The 14,650-nt window shown below is 40.7% G+C and overlaps 1 pseudogene across 1 annotated transcript; it reads right to left on the bottom strand.

Annotated features, from left to right (window-relative positions):
- Positions 1-1,749: 1,749 nt before the first annotated feature.
- LOC144649754 (uncharacterized) lies at positions 1,750-14,208 on the bottom strand (annotated as a pseudogene). The gene is made up of 8 exons (XR_013569936.1): positions 13,967-14,208; positions 12,204-12,290; positions 6,923-7,294; positions 5,093-5,491; positions 4,485-4,523; positions 4,022-4,296; positions 3,250-3,375; positions 1,750-2,184 (listed from the first exon to the last, which is right to left on the bottom strand). The product of XR_013569936.1 is annotated as an uncharacterized LOC144649754 (transcript).
- Between the last annotated feature and the right edge of the window lie 442 nt (positions 14,209-14,650).

Raw genomic sequence — 14,650 nt, 5'->3', positions numbered from 1 at the left:
CAAAATTGTATAACCAGACGGTCTAAATGGGGGTAGATAACACAAAACACTTAATTTTTTGCCTTTGTAACATGAAACAGTAAAATTTTGGGCATTTTAACACTAACAGTAAAAAAATCACTGTAACAGTAAATTTTACTGTTGTCAAGAAAAAACAAAAACGGCTCCAAAAAAAAGCCAGTATTATGTTGTTTAGTATATGAAGAAGTTTTCAGACATTTTCTGACGATATCCGATCAGTTCGGAAGATTTCCGAAGACTACCGAATATTCCCGAAGACTACCGATAATTTCCGAGGAGAAATCCAGTGATTTTATCCGATCTTTGAAGAGCAGATAGGAATTAAAATGCTAAAATTTTTCACGAAGACCTGTCCAAACACATTTCCTCCGGAAACAGTAAACACTAAAAAATTGGCCAATGTAACAGCAAACATTAAAAATTATGGGCAAATAACACTAAACACTAAATCCCATTCAGACCCTCTAACCAGTCTAACGCAACGCATTCCGACTTTTTTTTAGCCTTTATAAGCTACTTTAGTTATTCGACTAGCGCCCACCCTCGAATAAGCGTTCACCCTGTAGGCAAGAAAAGTAAATAAATTCCCACTCCCACCCCTCTAAAAAGAGGACACAAGAGGAGTATTGATTATCATTGAAATTGAGATTGAAACTGACTAAGTACTACTAATAGACTTCCAAAAAGACCGAGTTTTCTTAGTATTTTACAGTAACGTTCAATGAACAGTTAAAATTCAGCTTTGGTACATCTTCACGTTCTGTTATTATATGTTATTTTCTTGCAAAATAAACGAATTTCTTGCTAAAATGGTGTAAATTTATGCGCCCCCTCGTCGTGCTCCCCCCCCCCCCCCCCTCTTGGTCCAAAAATTTAATAAGCGTCCAGGGCACTTCATCGAATATATACGGTTAAATCTTTCAATCTGTCTATTTGTGCCTTGCTTGCCAGGGCCAACTCAAAGAAACGCCGGATAGCAACAACAACAACAAAGAAAACCTTTTTCACATAAACGCTTGGGGAAAAGATGACTAAAAATAGAGGTGACCCTCATTCCAGGAAAAAACTTTTACCCCTGTAGACCAGCCGCCCTTGGGGCAGACTGGGCTGGTAAAAGGTCTTAGTGAGAGCTGTTACCGCTAGGTAGCTCTCGAAAGTGCCGAAAAATGCCTTATTATCGTTTCCAAAAGGCTGTGCCAGCAAGTCATATGTCTCACCTCCACGTCTTGTGACCCTTGTGAGGAGGTTTGAAGACAGGAAAGGACTTGCACCATCAGTGAACAGATAAGGAGGCGAAGGAGGCGAAGGTGGCGATGGATAGGTCATGTATTGCGCATGGGCCACCAGCAGAATCCGCGCAATGCGCTAACATGGGCAGCGGAGGGAATTAAGGAGGAGCAGGGGGCGTCCGAAGGAAACGTGGAGGAGAACAGTAGAGGGTGAGATGAGGAAGATGGCTTTTGCCACCTGGGCAGAGGCGGTCGATGTTGCGGAAGACAGGGTAGAGTGGAGGAAACTGATCAAAGGTCCTATTCTCCCAGAGGAGACTTAGGATTCAGATCATGAGTGTAATTAACAGAAGGCGCGCGAGTCTCCAACCCGTGAATAAGGGAAGACCACCCCAACAGAAAAACCTTTGCCCTGGGAATGCTTACGTGCGTTCAGGTTATGGGAATGCGACCAATTCTCCCATTTCGTTAAAAGACATTGATTACTGGTTAAAACAACTAAGTGAATAAATTTTTATTTCAAATCCTTAAGATTTCAAATTGTTAAGCACATTGAAATACCTTCTACAACGTGGATGGGTTGAAGAATGTATACCCTCATCTTGTAATTAATGATTTTTGTCTCGACTTTTTCTACTTAAAAGTGTAAAACAGCGAAGCAGGAAAATTACAAATTGATCTCTTTTCGAGAATTAAAGTTGAAATACTGTAGTCCTTTTCTCTAGTCACTCTCTGCTGCTGAACGCGAAACAAACCCGAACCAAAAGCTAATGAAGATAATAATCCCATTATATCGATAAAAATATTTTAAATTTGTTTTATCAACACACTCTGCAGCTTTTCTTGCAGTTAGATAACATGTAGCTTGGATTCCTGCTGCATTCTCCACGACGGGCCCACGAACTGCAGTATCTGTTTCCATCGGTGCAGTTTCCTGGAAAACCAAGAAGATTTTATTTGATTAGGATAAGGCCGTCTCCTGTTTTTTTCGTTTATTGTCGTATGTGTTTCCTGATCTTGGGTCGGTCGGTCGGAATTAAAAAAAAAATGGATAAGGAATCTGGAACTAGGAGGCCCGGTACCCAAGCATAATATCCGTGGGGCCTGGAAACAAGAAGACATGGTTACAAGGTCAACATGGCGGCAAGCAATTGCTGGCGGCAATGGAGGAAGGAAAAATCGACGTCGTGGTTAAATTCAAACGAGAACAGGGTAAAAAGGATGAACCATTATTTAAAATAATATGTCATTGCCTTCATTACCTTCTGTATAACATTTTTTTTTGAAAACGCAAAAACCCTGGGTCGGTCGGACGACGCTTAACAGACAAAAAAGGGGGAGAAAAAAAAGGGGAGATGGCCTTTATTACTTAAAACAGCTAAAGTCCTCTCCTCCAAATAGAGCAGTTTCACTTGTGTCCAAAGTAATTCGCATTTGCTTTGGTTTTTTATTACTACGCTAAATGATTGGTTTAAAAATCTCGCGTCACTTTCTCGACCAATCAGAAATAAAACCAAAACCAATCGTGACTTGCTCACGCAAGTTTTCCCGCGCTTCGTGCCAGCTGCATGTATTTGCTTCGAGTTTTGATTGGTTCACTGTATTGTCAGTGTACTTTGTGATTGACCAGAGTGATTACATTGGTTCTGTTTTTTTTTTCTACACGCAATCGAAAATCATTCTCACGGTGGATTTCCAAAGACGCGTATTTTTTTTTACGTGCGTAAAAAAAAGAGACAATGTATGAACGACTTGCGTACACGTGTACGCAAGTCGTTCATACATTGTCTCTAATTTTTTTCACGCACGTAAACGCACGTAAAAAAATACGCGTCACTGAAAATCCACCTTAAAAATATTTTCTTAAACCTCATTACACACTTCAAAGACCTCGAATATGCCAAATTTAGCGTTTTAAAAGCTAGGACTACTGGAGGATGAGGATGTATTTCAGTGACAACTCCATAATTGAAGCAAATAAAAAAACCAGTTTACTCACCACCACCACCACCGCCGCACTTGTTGCAACTTTTCTTGCAGTGGATTAACATATAACCTTGGTTCCTTTGGCATTCACCTCTCCGTGCCCAGGTAGGACACTGGTAATTAAAATCTCTGCAATTTACTGAGAAAAAAAGCAACGAGAAAAACACACTTTGAGTTGAGTTTTCTTCGGGCCAAATAAAAATTTTTTACAGTGTTACTATGAGGGCCGTAGCCAGACTATTGGCATAGACGAGGCAAGTTTTTTCTAAGAGGTTCTGGGAGCATGTCCCCCCAGAAAATTTGGAAATCTAGAACCTCTGAAATTCTTCCTTGAACATTTTTCATGAAGCATTTCTTCAAAAACACTACTCTTATTCAACTGAGGATTATTTTCCCAACTAAACGTATTTTCTTTTTTTATTTTGGGTTTAAATCTCGACGAGGCAAGTGCCTCGTCTTGCCTCTTGCTAGTTGCGGCCTTGACTATCTTAAATGATTTACATTAATAAGGCTCGTTTACCGAGCGAGAAGATTGAGTACGGACTCGTCAAATAATTGGTCCGGACCTGACCACTTTTGTAGAGAAACAGTCAAATCAAATCGGGGCCATAGGCGCCTCAGTTCTTTTAATTTGCATATTCCACGGTTTCAAATACATGCACAGCTATTGCTACTGGTCTAAATTTGTAATTGTGTCGTTAATTATGCCTATACAAACATTGCAGGGTTTACTTCAAGCTAAATAACTTCCATTTAAACGGCAAATAAAAATCGACTGTGCTTACCTGGCGGGCGAGGAGTTTGAGGTTTGGGTGGGGGAGGGGTATTAGGAGGGGGAGGAGTGTTTGGTGGAGGGGGGGTGTTTGGTGGGGGGAGGGGTGTTGGGAGGGGGAGGGGTGTTGGGAGGGGGGAGGGGTGTTGGGTGGGGGAGGGGTGTTTGGTGGGGGAGGGGTGTTGGATGGGGGAGTATTGGGTGGTGGTGGGGTGTTTGGAGGTGGGGTTGATGGTTTTGTTCCCACGGGTCTCTTGGTCTGAAAATCCATCAAGACCCCTCGGCCATCTAACAAATAAAGAAGAAAACAAAATAGTGAGATTTTTGTTAGGTTCTTTAAAACAGCATAAACAGTACAAACTTGAAAAAAAAAGGAACTGTGGGACGAACAATAATGTCAATTGGCACAATATGAAGTTGTTTCTGTTACAATTCTCTTCGTCAGTTCTATTTTAACTAATATTACAGTTACTTACATTTGTCGCAGTTCATTTTGAAGTGATATGGCTTAACACCTAAAGATAAATTCACCAAAAAAATGTTCATTAGAAACGTCGAGCATCGTGCGGTAGAGGATGTTCAAACTAAATAACTAAAAACTGTGTAACAGTGGATTTTGAAAATCGGTTTCTGTTGGAATAATCATGGATATTTATTTCCTTTTACATGCGACGAGCCGGCACAAAATCACGAATTTATCTTTACTTACAAGGCTTGAAGCTCTACAACGTTTTAGGTACTGTAGGTGCAAGCGGTTTAGGATTAGTAATTGTTTCTCCACAACAAGCGAAACCATTTGAGTTGCCGAAGCAAATACAAGTCCAAAATATTGCTTATATTTTCGGGTTCCTTCCTTCCTTCTTTGCTCGGTGAAATGCTGGGGCCTGTTCAGGAAATTCAGAACCAGGGAGCCGTAGCAGTTAACGCGACAACCGATGGGGAACCCGGGGTATTTACCCCCCCCCATCCCCGGTTCCCTCCCAGAAAATTAAAACTAGGTTTTCTGAGATACTGTTTTCTGCATTTATTCAGGGTACATTGTCTATCTCATAAATAACCCAGGGAAATATCTTTAGTTACATACCCTTTCGTGCGTCGCATCGCAGTAAAAATCTGTTCTGACAAGGAAATATTTCCTTCAGAAATCCATAAAGCACAGGGTCGTAAGTCTTCAACTCTGTTCTTGTATTGATGTGGTTGTGGATTCCGTTTGTCGGAATTTGTTCGTCGTTGCAGTCGAAGTAACTCTGAGCCCCTTCAGCGAGATACTCCCTATCTGTTGACATGGCGTATGTATTCCTCCATCTTTCACCGGTTCGTTTTAGGTGGTTGTATCGCTGGCGCAGCTTTCCGTCGAAGCTTGGGATAGCGCCGTTTGAAGCGATTCCCAGGTTGTGCAATCCATGGACAAACTCGTGAAGGAAGATATCCTCTCTTGGATAACGGTCTCCGCGTGGAAAACAAAGAATATTTTCTTCTCCACCTAAAAGGACATGAAAGTTTTGTTAATTACTTACTAGGACACTGTCACGGGGATTTTAATGCTTTTCGTCAGGGGGGGGGGGGGGGGAGAAAGTCGGCACTTTTCTTTAAATACATAGCGGTGCCAGTCTATGTCAATCAAGCCGTTGCTAAGAAAGACCTCAAACCAAAGTTTTGTTTTCTCACAAAGATTTAAATATCAATGACTGCGTGCGTGTGAAACGCAAATAGTCGCGGTGTTTGCGTTTGATGTTTTACGCCGCTGAGATGTTTTTGGCATTTTCAGCAAATTTTTAACCTAATATAATGTCTCACGTCACTGAGAATGTTTTGGCGGCGTGGAATAACAAGCGAAAAATTTGTCACGGTTGAAATTTAACAACCAAAAAATGGGAATTTATTTCAGAACCATTGGAGTTATTTTAAAATAGCATAATTCACAAGCCTTACTTTTGCCAGACTGGTCACCGTTATCACTGTTTGTTATTTTGATGTCCGGAAGACTTCAAAGGAGCAATCAAAATGGCTGCAAAGTTATGACTCATTCAAATTTAAGAGATTTGTATGAAAAAGTCACCCTGACCTGCCAAGCCTCATTTTCATGTTTTTGGCAATAAAAATACCCCTGACACTTCCCATTGGATGGAGGAATAGCCTTTAAAGATGGCTAATTACAGTCTTTACGTGGCGCAATCGCGCGCTACAATTTTATGCTTGAGCCTCACACAAACAAAACGCAAAACTAAAAATTACGTGACAAACTTCTAAATCTGTTTCTTCATTATCCCGACGGCGTCATATAGCGCGCGCTCGCACGCGCAATTTGATTCGCTTCGGAGGTCGTAACAGCCAGATTTTATCCATTTTCACGAACAAATACATAACAAGTATGAAGAACCTTGACGCTAAATTTCAGGGTGAACCGACGTTTCAGCTCATCGGAAGTTCTTGAACGAAGCGAACTGTAATGGCGGACTAAAAAACAGTTCCTATGTATGCGAAAAATCTGTCTACCGAAGTGTATATTACGTTTCATGAACGATATTCAAAACGTTTCTTATTTCTAAAATTTTGAGGTAGGGTCGTACGGGTAGATTTTGAGAAAAACGCCGTTTAAACAACACCCCGAGTCTGCGCAGTACGGCCCCCCCTTATTTTATTATAATTTTTTTTTTTTAAAAAACCCATAAAATGTTTTTAGAATAAAAAAAAAAAAAAAAAAAAAAAAAAAAAATTTTCAGAATGTAAAAGAGAGTTGAAGATTGACTGATTTGCCCTCTCAAAACTGGATTAATCCAGCTTTAAACTTCGTATACTGATTTACTTTGACTTTATCTTTAAGTTAAAGTAATTAAATTTCGTTGACAAATGATTTTTCTGGGAACCGAAAATTAACAGCCGCCATATTTGCATTGGGTCTATATGTACTTACATGTAGAAATAGGATGTGTAATTGTCGCTCCCAGGCCCCTGGCACGTTGGTTCCACCAGCTTTGAAGCCATGAGTGCTCAGGAATACTCGTGACACCCTCTCTAATGCCGATCACACCTGCGCGACCATACCTCTTGTAAAACCACCTGCGAATGTCCTGGCGATCAGCGAATAGAAACACAACAACATAGCAAGCTCGCCGGAGAGCGTCGTCCTGGGGTGCGCCGGAACTGATGATAGGAATACCATAGGCATGAAGGTACTTCCGGTAGAAGCTATTCAGACGATATTTACTGCGAACATGTGATGGCACGCCTGTTACTTTTTCACATTCCCACGTGTTCAATGGTTCTCCTTGTCTGTATCCAGAGCCTGAAAACCGAGTTTACTAATCGTTAAATATGCTTTTAGACACCGTTCGCTTCTCCGCTGGCCTGATTCTCAGAGAGCCCGGGGTCGCGCTTTTTTACACCTCCTCCCCGAGCCTAATGTCACGCACCATTTCTCCCGTTGCAGAAAGGAACGCGTTAAGTTACTTTTTCACGGTGATAAAAAAGTATATAAAAATATATATTAAATTTATCTTCTGCAAAAGAGATGTTTTGCCTTTGAGTACAGCCCCCCTTTTATCGCATAAATGCGGGCTTTGTTGGTAAGATGTTTTCAGAAAATACTCTCTTTACCCGGGTCTTTAAAGTGGTACTATGATCAAAATTTTACCTTCCCTTTTCTCTTCGGTTTTTCAAAGTACTTACATTAAATAGTAACCTTGCCAAATTTTAAGTTCAAATTCGAATTGGAAGACCACTTATTTCACGCGTAAACTTCGGCTTTGGCTTGCCGCCATTACTAGATTCAAAAATGTCCGAGGACCAAATAGAGATCTGGAACTAGTTGGGGCGAGAGCATGCTGACGTCATATGCGCATCAACAAAATGGCTTCTTCGAAGGCTGGAGTGACCGATCTGGAAAAACATTGGTTTTCTTTTTAATCTGTAGTGATGTAGAAGCCGTATCTACTGCGCAAATGTTTTTTAAACATACTTCAAGGCATCTCCAGGTCACTTTTGCACAACATAGTGGCAGAAAACATTTCAAGAGGCGAAATTTCGTGACATCTTAACTCGCCCGAACCACGCAAGATGAATAATAGATCGTCTGATAACTTTGAGGGAAACTTGTACTCTTGGAAATGCTTTATAGATATTTCTCCCTGCAACCATTGTGAGGTTAACTTCTTCAACTATCCAAGGGAAGTGAATAGAATAGAACGCTTCGAATTATCTACAGTGAGTTTACTGTATTCGCTCCTTTTTAGAAGCAAAACATTGGGTGAGTGGCGTAATTTACTTCTGTTGCTCAAGCTCTCGTGTTCTAGAATAGTCATTTTTAAATTTATTGTAAATACTTCATGTCAAAAAGGTAATTTTTGGGCAAATCGGCCTGTATGTTCCTGAATTATATCCTGTATTGTACAAATAAATTCGCACGAGGCGGTACATTATGTGAAAGTACATACAGAGGATGCAAAGCTTAGCAATATCTTTTTACTGATTATATGTACTGAAAATGTTTCCATTGTAGTCCTCTGTATACACTGTAGTCTTAATAAACTCACCAGCACGTCTTCAGTGTTGGTCACTTGTTTATTTCTGCCATGCAATATAAAACACTACAGTAGGACTGTACTTCATTGTGCACTTATAGTATTCATTAACATTTTTTTGAGAAGTAATCTCAGGATAGAACAGTGTTAGCCTGTCTCAGAGACATACATGCTATCCGGATTTTACTCAGTATATCTTTATTATATTTAAGTACAACAGGGGCCATGAGCTATAATTATGACCTGTGCCAATCACTCATGCTGTGTGCAACAGAGCACCGTTGAAATCCTAGCTACTCTTTATTTTAAGTTTGCAATATATTTATTTTTGGCATGCTCTTTTTGTTCATAAGTTGAGAATGTAGTAGCCAACAATAAATCATGTGAATGTGCCAGAGAACCCCTGAGCTGCTGATCCATCATAATTTCTAACACAAGAACAGTCAAATCTGTACCATAAATAAAAATGTTGTATTGATTGAGGTGAGGTGGCCTAAGTGTAAGTTGTCGGACTCCGGATCAAGCGGTTCAGGTGTGGACTCTAACTGGTGTCATTGTGCTGTGTTCTTGGGCAAGACTACTCTCATGGTGCCTCCTCTCCAAGTGTAGAATGGGAACTGGCAAATTGATGGTGTGACGAGGGCATGCAAGTCTAGTTGCTTGGTGGGCAACTAGACTTGCATGCAGACCTTGCCTTTTTGTAACAAGAGGGCAATTTTGAGGTCACACAGGACCCTTGCAACCATTATATATGTATTTATTTAAAGAGTACCGTATTTACTCGAATAAGCGCCGCCCCCGAATAAGCGCCGCATTTGGGACAAAAAAGATAATAAGCGCCGCCCCCGAATAAGCGCCGCAGTCCCGATGCGGCGCTTATTTGAGGAATTCCATTTAACTAGTAGCAGCACTACAAAGCAACTCTAAAACAAACTTGTAAATTTCTTTTTCATCAAAAGCGATGTTTTGCAGTTCAATGTTATTGTTTTACCACTCGCTCATTAGTTCTTCTATCCAACATTCTTGCAATACGCAGCTCTGTAAATGTTGTGATGGCCGTGAACATTGCCAAGACAGCTAGCGCTACTTCTTTCTTCAGCAAGAGACGAAGACTGACAATCAAAAGACGCTATTTTCAATTACTGTAAAAGATTAAATTCTTTATGGCGTTCAAATTTTAAATAAGCGCCGCCCTCGAATAAGCGCCGCACTTGAGACGCGAAAAATTTAATAAGCGCCGCGGCGCTTATTCGAGTAAATACGGTATACACGAACTGCGAAGCCGACAACAAATACAGTCAAACCTGTACCATAAATAAAAATGTTGCATAGCAATGGGGTAGTTGTTTTGATTTAGAGGGGTGGTCAATGGTCCTTCAAAAACTGCGGGTCTCGCAAAATTTTAGCCAAATTTCAGGGGTCTCGCCGTCTCGAATTTTTCTTTGACGCCTTCTCGGAGTCTCGATTTCTTTTACAAGGCTAAAAAGGTCTCGGGCTCGCAGAAAAGATATCAGTCCCGCCGTCTCGCAAAGTCTCGCATTAACCATTCGACACCCCTATTTAGGTGCGGTGACCTAATGGTCAGTGCGCAAGCCCAGACCAGTGTCATTACATGTATGTCCTACTTAAACCAAGATATGCTTTGGCCTGATGGGCAAGCAGGCTTGCATGCAGACTTTGCCTTTTTGCATCAAGGGAGCAATTTATTTAGGGTGGTATACGGAGCTGGCTTGTTTACAGTCACGTTAAGTTGACACAAGATTAGTCCTAAAATTGAACTCTCAATTACATACACATACTGCAGATGCACAATGTACTGCCAGTGATATTCTCTAGAAAGAGCCACTGTCATATTGCATATGATACCATAAAAAAATATTTTCTTGAGTAGATGCCAGACCCCGACTCAACGCAGGCTTCATTTAAATGCCGGTTCAAAACTGGAAACGTTTGATCAAGGTCCCAGTGTTTGTTTGAGGTCTAGGTGTTCCTGTTTATGAACTTAAAACTTTATACCCTTAATATTATTTTACTTGTTCCCATGTTGTGCATATATTGTTTGAGTTATTTTTATCATCAAAAAATCACGGGGCCAAGAGGAAAACAAATGGGTGAAATGAATAAGAAAAACTACTCCTACCCAGTTTTGCTGCTACTTGTGGGACAGTTTCATAACATAATCAGTAAAATAGAGTGAAGGACTCTATACAGCATTCAAATGGTTTTCTTATTTTAAGAAACAGGAATACTGAATGCTGGCTGAAGCTGGATGTCTGAAGTGTTATTACCCATTAAAACACTTAGTTTTAAAAAGGTTTATTACCTGTATTGTTATGTAGTCAAGGAAGGTAAAACTGTATAAAACTCAAGGAACTAAATCCATTGATCACCTGCACCATCTTGTTGACTTTAATTTTTCTGTATAAATTTTACATTATTTCATGTTTACAAAGCTTTTTTCGGAATAAACAGCTGAGATAGATTTTATGCCCATGGCGTGTATGATAGATTACAAGAATGAAAACAACAGTAAAGATCATTTCAATCCTTCGCAAACGGCAATAGCAACCTACATGTATATATATGCAGAGCTTCAAACATTGCAGACATTATATCCTAACTATTCAATGTCGTTCTCATCATACCATGTATTCAAACGAACGTAGTCCATGAATCGCCGTTCCTCTTCGTTCTTCGAGGCTTCTTCGATTGGACAAGAAGACGGCAGCTTCGTTGTAGGCATACAGCGCCAAAACCTCATCGATCGAATGAAGTATTTGCATACAAACATTGCCCTTTAGACCGACGTCAAACGGCTTTAAATTCTCATTATAAGAAACGATACCGCTAAATTGCAATGTCTTTTCGTTGCGGCTCTCTTGGGTTTCGCCACCGGGCAAACTAGACGAAGAATTTGTCGAAGAAATATCTTTTATAACCCTGTTAATTCTCAGTATATTCTCTCTTGGAACACTCGAAGCTCGAAGCGACGATGCGCATATGACGTCACGTACCAACTCATGCGTAAATCCGCTTTTCAGTACAGTCGCTGGCTCACTTTAGACGTCCGAGTAATGGCGGACGGGTTTTCCACGATTTTCGGCAAGCTATTTCAAGGCTTATATTGCTCGCAACGTTCTAAATTCTAGCGCGCTAGTTAAATATAGACTTATTGAACAAATTGACTTTAGAAAAAGACGAAAAGAAAAACAAAAATTTTGGTCATAGTAGTCTGTGTCGGAGCCAAGTGGCCTATACAGCCGAAGCTTATCTCGGTTTCTGTTGCATTAAGCGACTAGGAGTATTGCTACTCCCCCTGGTAGGATGGGATGCAAGTCCACCGCAGGGTTACCCCCCAGCAGTAAATTCACCTGTGCCATTTATACACCTGGGTGGAGAGACACTATGACAGTTAAGTGTCTTGCCCAAGAACACAATGCAGCGCCCCGACCAGGCCTCGACCCGGGCCGTTCGACTCGGAATCGAGTGCGCTAACCATTAGGCCACTGCGCCTCCCAGGCCCTTTAGTACCAAAAAATTGTTCACGTTACATTTTGAGGGAAGCTTTCCACTGAGAAACCCTCAGAAACATAAAATCTGTCTTTTAGTTTAATCTGATAAAAATAACCGCGAATGCAAGGCAATTAAAAAAGGATATAAGATAAAGCTACTCACCAAGCATGAACTCAGCTCCACCTCTAGAATTTTCGGCCGCAGATAATATGCTGAATTCTGTAAAGTTTGCTGGAGGGACCGGTACATCTGAAAAAATAAAAAGGTAAGGTTAGCTAAAATTAAAAAGATTTAGTTTATTTTCAAGGAACATTGTCAAGTATAAGCACACATCGGGTCCGCAAGTTACCGATTTGGGTACGCGCCATGATTGGCCAGCTAAAAAAGGCCATTGTCATATGAGCTGTGATTAGTTTAACCTGCGATCAGGCGTTTTTCCCCCTTGAAACGATGTGGTATGTAGGGATAGAGGGCATGATCTCAGGTTATGATTAGTCCCGATTGGCTAAAGAATTTCGCGGCATATTGCACCTGAAGCGAATAGTCGATGAGCAGAAAAGCGAACGTGAAAACAATGGCGGCGCCTAGCGAAGATAAATTGAAAGAAGCCTTTAAAGCAGTGACGTTACTGACCCGGGGTTCGCGGTTAGGTTACATCTGCGACGCAAGCTACCGTTCAGTCTGCAGTCTGAAATTCGTGAATTTCACGCTACAGGACATCAACATGACCAGCAAAAAGCTGTCACGTATGTTTGAAAAAAAAATGACTCGTCCTTCGCGCTGCGCACTTTTCGTTTTTCTCCGCCCTCCCCTTTGAATACGTGCCACGCAAGCTACAATGTACATGTACAAGGGCCACGGCGCCTTCGACGTTTTGTACGGCTTTAGGTTCGAGGTACTGCTTTTCAAAATTTAGTAAGAAAAAACACCGTGCGTATATACCGCGTACTTGTAGAATACACCTGATGACAGATTTTTTTGCAAAATGAGCAAAAATTCGCCTAGTGCGTACGACACCATACTGGGCTTCATATTTGGAACATTTTGAGTGATATACCTTCAGTACGGAATACCGCATAGACCTGAGAGACACGGACAAGTAGATTGTTAATAAAATTTTCTACAACTGTTCGGATTCTTGACTCCTTTTTTACTAAATGGCTTTAGTTTTACTTTTTCGTGGTGTGACACTGCTGGAAAAATCGCACATTTTACTTTTCTGACTTTTTGAATAAATTATAACTGAAATTCCTTTGTTGAACTTTACCGGATCTTTACCCGACAGGCGGCATGTTGAAGTGAATTCTTCATTAGAGCATAGTGTGAATAATATTCTCTGATTTGAATAACAGTTGGTGATTTATATAATAGCCAAGCTATCCAAAGTGCAAATTGTTAAGCCGTGTGGTCATTCGAAAGCAATGCCGGAGATCTCGATATGAAAGCTTTTAATATAGCATCTGTCATGAACATCGCGTTATGTTTTTACTGCTGTCTCTTGTCGCTATGCTGGTGCTCTATCCTATGCTTCTCAGTTTTGTTACATTTCCGTGAGTTCATTAGCCGTTTCGCGTAGTATGCAGAGATCAGACAAAGTATTTTGAATCGACTCAACCGCGCTCAATAGAATCGTGTACTGAATCTCAACCTACATAAAATATTTTGGATCAGCAAAAATGAGTTATTACATAGAAATTCTACGAAAATTGTGGACTATGAATAGCAAACTGAAGTCCACGTACGGTTGCCGTACGAATAGCAACTGCGTTTAAAAATAGCTGAAGTGAAAGAAGAAATTTAATTGCGTAGAAGCCAACTACTTAGCCGCTGCTTTCAAACTGAAATTGTTCTTCTTTACTACTACGAGCGTAAAGAATGTCTCCCCGGATCTGGCAAAAGAAACCAATCTTAAAAATAAACCCTACCTTTTCCGTAAGACCAGTGTCCAACACAAAGGAATAACAGGGCTCCAAAAAAGAGCTGGGTTCGACACATCGCAGCGTCCAACTTCGAACGATCTTCAAGCTTTCTTTACAAACAACTCAATGTAGTTGAGAAGTGTGAATCACAGTGGCTCCACGAGTGTTTTTATTTGCTGCAGAAGGATGTTCCTTCCCACCGTATTACGCACGTTATGACAGATGACACTACCCTTGGGAACCGAACACCAAGCCCAGACGGAAATAACACGTAAATAAATTTGATATACGCCCCATGAGACAAAAGATTTTATGCTCGCTTCAACTACTGTCTACGTTTTCTTTATTTCCGTATGTTTAAACTGTCCTTCTTTGGTCTTTTTGTGCTCCTTATCTTTCCGATGTGTCAATAGTATTTGCAGACATAGACACTGGACTTTGCTTACTTAGCTTGTAGTCTCGTATAAGGGTTGCGTAACTAATACAATTTTACAGAAAAGAAGAAATTTTACATCGCGGGGTGTTTGTAGGGTCAGACGTTTGACGTAAAATGGTCACATTTTTGGGTCAGAATTGCTTAATTCTGCTCGTATGTGATCGTGTTTAGCTTGGCTAGCTATCGTACAAATGCAGTCCCTTCTCTAATTGTTTTTTAACATCTTTGCATTTCCAAACGTGTTAAAATGTAGT

The sequence above is a fragment of the Oculina patagonica genome, chromosome 4 (assembly GCF_052425735.1).
Source record: "Oculina patagonica isolate OP01 chromosome 4, crgOcupat, whole genome shotgun sequence".
NCBI classification, from domain to species: Eukaryota; Metazoa; Cnidaria; class Anthozoa; order Scleractinia; family Oculinidae; genus Oculina; species Oculina patagonica.
Note: the sequence above shows the minus strand (reverse complement) of the source record. Positions and strands in the feature narration are given on the sequence as shown.